The sequence below is a fragment of the Carex rostrata genome, chromosome 1, assembly GCF_964058835.1.
Source record: "Carex rostrata chromosome 1, lpCarRost1.2, whole genome shotgun sequence".
Classification (NCBI taxonomy): domain Eukaryota; kingdom Viridiplantae; phylum Streptophyta; class Magnoliopsida; order Poales; family Cyperaceae; genus Carex; species Carex rostrata.
This window is the reverse complement of record NC_135918.1, coordinates 16828771-16834770: the sequence shown is the minus strand read 5'-3', so window position 1 is coordinate 16834770 and position 6000 is coordinate 16828771.

Sequence of the window (6000 nt, the reverse complement as noted above, 5' to 3'; positions counted from 1 at the left end):
CTATTGTTCTTCCAGGGAAGAAATTATGTGTATCAGTTTACAGTTGTAAATTTGGTAACAGCTGATACTAAACTAGCTAGGCTTCTATTATTTTGTAATTTTAGTTTTTGTTGAATTATTTTTCTAGTCATTAGAAGCTTGTACCTTTTTTTTTTAAGTGAATAAAAACGCAGCAACGGTTGCTGGTAAAAGGCTACTCTTGATAGCTGCTGCGTACAGTACTCAAAACCGGTATCTAAACTACCTAGTTCCTAATATCTGTTTAATACAATTAATTAAACAAAGCTACTCGGTGTCCAAACTACCCGGTACCTGACATCAAAATGTCTGCTTACTGCGGCATATATGCTGGTATAGTTTCAAACATCCCGCTTTTATTCTTTTATTTTTCATTTCTTTTGTTCTCTTAGTTTTGTAAATTATTCTATTTTGTGATTTTTTTTAGCATTTAGAAGGATAATGTCAAGAAACAGCAATATGAAACTATGTTAGTATGTTGTTTGAAAATTTTCAATTATCATCATCATGTCAAAATTTTGAATTTCTCCAGTTTATATCTGTTTATTTGTTATCATACCAGTGGCAAACATTTATATGGGATCTATTTGGTATTTGGAACTTATTTCTCTTTCTTCTCCTGTCTTTTGGGCTCATAATTAAATTCTATGTTTTGGAATTTTTTTGTACTGAATCTTTACGAAATTATTCTCCCTTTAATTCCACTTTTGATCCTTATTTTGGCTACATATAGAGTTTAACGTACTATTAGTTACCTAACAATACTGTTTTCATATCTAATTTTCAAATTATGAAATAATGGAGCAGATATTTATTCTGATTTTTTTTTTGTCATATTCCTCTTTTTCTTTTTCTAATTGTAATTGTTAATTGATTTGTCAGCAGTTGCAATTATTGCCATAATTTATCACAAAATTATTTTTTAAATTATCATGTCAGCTTTTTCAGCTGTTATGCTTTTTTGTTGACTTTACTGGTAAAGGGATGTGCTATATTCTAATTGTAATTTTCTTTTAACAACTTGGGCTGCTCCAGATCTGATCTGGATAATATTTTATTTGATAGCTGTGTATATATTAGCATAGAATCAAAATCATTATAAAAATAGAATCCAATTGATACCTAGAGAACATTGAGGAGAACCGCCGCAACTTGCTGAGCTTCTCTTCTTGACACCTGGTGTAACTAGAGAATATTTTATGACTAACAGAAGTTACAAGTTTGACAACTGTTAAAATGCTGATATTTTGAAGTGTTTGGAAAATAGTCTTTTTGCATTTTGAAAACATTGCTTTTGTTTACTTCTGTTAGTAATAAAATGTTCTGACAGTCTTTCAATAATAAAAAAAAAACTTATTATGTTGTGTAACTGGTATATCCTAAAAATTAAGCTCTTCTAATTTATTATCTGTTAACAGAGAATGCATATTTTATCAAATTTTTGTTTTAGTTTTTCTATTCATTATTGTGTGAATCCAATGTATATATATTTATTTTTTGGTTAGCCCCCTTAGGCCATTCCATTAACAGCAGAGTTTTACAGCAAATATTACAATACCAGTATTCAAATAACAGTACATCAGTACATGAAATTGCACCTACCTAAAGACTCTACTGGTACAACCATTTTCAAATGTAGAGAAGAGTGGTTTTGTATACCCCTTGTAGTAAAATTGCCCTGATCTTGACACGTTGGCTAGCTGGTGGGCCACGCAATTATCTTCTCTAGGTATAAAAGCACAACAGTACTGAACATTCGATTTTAACAACATCACAACACGCATCAATTCAGAGTAAGATCGCCAGTCAACTGCCTCCAAAGCCTGAGTGTATGTATGTATCTGAAGCCAAGAATTTTACCAGAATCTCAGAATCCGTATAGAAGACACACTCAATTCGCCAAATCACTGCAGTTTGGATGGCCATTAGCAAAGGTATAGTTTCCATATGGAAAGGAGAGGTTGCTTCAACGAAAGGCTTGAGATCATAGCTGATAAGGATCCCATCATGCTCCAAAACAAAAGCTGTTTCTCCTTTTTCATTATGATCAAATGAACCATCCAACCAATAACAGTAGCCCGATGATGAATTCTTGCAAGATTCATGGCTGTTAAACCCGCATGCTCCTTTCTAATAGGTTGTGACAGTATCAGTTTTTGGCTACCAACTTGCACAAGCGCATTTGCAAGTGTTATTTGTGGACAGAATGCAATATATTAATTTGTACAAATTAAGTAAGTTGACTGAGTGTAATATAAGTTTGTTTAGATGTAATATATAAAGGTCAGTTTAGTCTTTAACATGTCATCTGATACAACAATATATATGAGTAGATCTAGGGTGTTTCTAAGTTTCATCAATTTTATGTGTGAACTCAATTCTAAAATGTATCGGATTGATTTTAAATGACAAATTTGAACTATTGAAATCCGTCTACCTCAAAGTGATGCGTTTACATGCAAAAATATAAACTTTCGAATTAATTTAGTATAAAGTCAAGCGGTCAAAATTCGAAAGTTTATAAATTAATTTTAGTGCATTTATTTATTGAATGTTTTTTGACCACTTGACTCTATACAAAATTAATTTTAAATTTTAAATTTTTTGCATATCGATGCATCACTCATAAGGTAAACGGGTTTTAACAGTTCGAATTTGTTATTTGAAATCAATCCGATATATTTTAGAGTTGAATTCACAGAAAGAGTTGATAAACTTAGAAACACTTAGTTGTAATGCAATGTATATTGCTGATATTTATTGTTAAAGCGATGCAGAGAGAGGGACTCCCATTTGGGCCTTTGATCGGCCCACCGATGGGTTCAGCCGAGCCCATTAAGCAACAGGAGAGAATGATACAGCAACGCTCTTACCACCACCACCACCGTCGTAAAAACCTGAGCCGCCTTTTGTACCAAAAAAAAGAAAGAAAAAAGGAAAACCATGGTTTCCCATCTTTTAAAGAGAGCAATCTACTACAGGTTCTTCTCTCCTCCCCAATGCCATTACCATTACCATTACCACCGTCTCCTCCGCTTTTCTCTTTCAACCCAAAGTAGCAAGCTCCAGGAGTTGCCCTTTATTGCCGACTATCTCATCTCCTCCTTTGGCTTCTCTCTCGATCGAGCGCTCAAGGTTGCGGCAGGCAATAGTCTTAAGGCGATCAAGTCCCCGGCACGGCCTGAAGCAGTGGTAAAGTTCCTAACTGACACTGGCTTATCCCATTCTCAGATCAAATTTGTTGTTTCATACCGGCCAACTCTTCTGGGATCCAATGTGGATAAGACCCTGAAACCAAAGGTGCGTGAAATGATAGAAGAGGGGATCCCCGGAGAAGTACTGGTTCAAATAATCCGATACAACCCTATTATACTTCAATTGAAAGACACTCTTCCACGCCTAATGTTCTGGAGAGATTTTGTTGGGAACGACAACAAGGCTTTTTTGAAGGTTATTTCAAGGAATCCTTTCCTAATCTCATGTCGTATTGAGAATCATATTCTTCCCAGATTAAATTTACTGAAAGAATATGGATTGTCCAATGGAGATATGGTTTCATTGTTAGGGGGAAGCCGCTTTTTTTGCCGTAACCTCGATTCTATAAGGCAGATATTTGATCTAATTGAGGAGCTGGGGATTCCGAGGGGATCCAGGATGTTTCTATGGGGGTTAGAGGCTATCGCTGATTTGAACATAGATAAAATTAAAAGAAATGCAGAGTTCTTTAAGAACACATATGGCTGGTCACAGGAAGAGGTTTGTGCTGCCTTCCGGAAGTACCCTCCGGTACTCAAATATTCAGAGGAGAAATTGAGTTCGAGTATGAACTTTCTTATCAGTAAAGCTGGGATTGAGGCGAGGAGCATAGCTTCAAAACCGCGGTTACTCGGGTGTAGCTTAGAAAAGGTAATGATCCCGAGGTATACTGTACTGAGTACACTGCAAAGCAAGGGACTGATGAAAAAGTGCAGTTTTTTCAGTGCTTGTTTGGCTTCTGAAAGGCGCTTCCGCGAGATCTATGTGATGCCGTATGAGAAGGATGTGCCCGGGCTCGGTGAAGCTTATGCTGCTGCTTATGGTGGGAAAGTGCCAGTCTGACTATTGTTCTTCCAGGGAAGAAATTATGTGTATCCGTTTACAGTTGTAAATTTGGTAACAGCTGATACTAAACTAGCTAGGCTTCTATTATTTTGTAATTTTAGTTTTTGTTGAATTATTTTATGTAGTCATTAGAAGCTTGTATTTCTTAACTGGTATCTCTTTGGTTCCAGTATCATTTCAGTTGGATATTGGATATTCTCAATTTCTATCCTTCTAATTTATTTGCTGTATCTTTATCCTTTTCATTTTATTTGCAAATGTCACTTTTTAATAAAGGGATATTTGCTTTTTTCTAACCTCTATTTGTTTTTTGACATCTTGGGCTCCAGATCTGATATGGGTAGTATTTTATTTGGCAGTTGTGCATATTAGCACAGAATAAGAATCATTATTAAAATAAAATCTAATTGATATTGCTTATGGATCCTATACTGGTAAAATATATTGTACCTTGAGTGAGGCTATGGTAATATGCATTGTACAGATTGGAGAAGTGCCTAACAAATGAAATATATTGTTCCTTGAGCGAGCATGCAACTTACATCGGCACACCCGGGAAGGGAATCTTAGTGGCCGATTAATCAACCAGCACGATCAGTAAGCGCCTGGTGGACATTAACGTGGAGAACATTGAGGAGAACCGCTGTAACCTACATGAGCTTCTCTTCTTGACACCTGGTGCTCTTGAGTGCATCAGTGGTGTCATCCTCTATCATGGACTAAGGATTGTGAACTTTTCTTTGATGTGTTAAATGAGAAGGGCGTCTTGCCGGAAATTAAGGTCGACATGTTCACCATTGCTATTGTCGGTACCGATGGGGAAACCACCACTCAGGTATTTAAATTATTATCTTCTCTTTATTGTTTATGGCTTTTTGTGAGTTTGGATTAGCAAATGCTTGAATTGTTTTGTTGTAAGCTGTACAACGCCAACTATAATTTGCACTGAAACTACAACCTTTCTTTCGATCATGATTTTAGGCCAAGTAGCACGCCCAAAAATCTAAATTTGATTAATTTCATCTCACTAGGGGGTAACAAAATGGTAACTAGTTCGTTGTTTGTATATTTGGCTTGATTAAGGCATAAACAATCGTAAGATAATGTACTAACTAATACAGACTGGACAAAATACCAGCTCTGTTATTTCTATCTGTGGTTGATTATTTTTGTTTAACTTTTGTTTATCCAGTTCTTTTTTTTTTTGTTTATTTTATTTCAGTTTTAACAGAACGGAACCGATGAACACCCCTATCCAAAAGTAGTGATTTTCTACCTACCTGTAAAAATAGTAAAAGATAAATCTAAATAATGTTAAATTTGATTTCTTAGTACATTTTAATATGGAGATCATGCTGAATGATTCACATCGATTATTTACATTTTTAAAACAGAGATATGCCTTGCAAATATTTACTTTTTATCTTTTGTAAATAACTTTTTTATTAATAAATGAAAATGTCAGTATATGTATATACTGACCTTTAAAAAAAATGGAGATATGGTACATAGAACGGACCGATCCGCATTTTACAACGTAACATATCCTCACACTATTTCATTATTTTTTACGAAAGTGAACAATGAAAGGCCATCCAGAATTCCTAGGCTGATACATAATTTGACAATGATTATATTGTTCCGCTTGCAGGGCCATGATGATCTGGCCACTGCCAGAAGTACTACGCTTTGCCAAGTGGCATGCTGTCCTCAAGATCGGCCTGAACTAGTCATCCCATCTTTCCATTGACCTAAACACACATGACCTCGCTTGCTATGCCATCATCTGCCAAGAGAACAGCCTAGGCCCGATTGTTGAGCCCGAGATCCTGGTCTACGGGTCCCACGGCATTGACCGTTGTGCTTACGTCACAGAGGAGG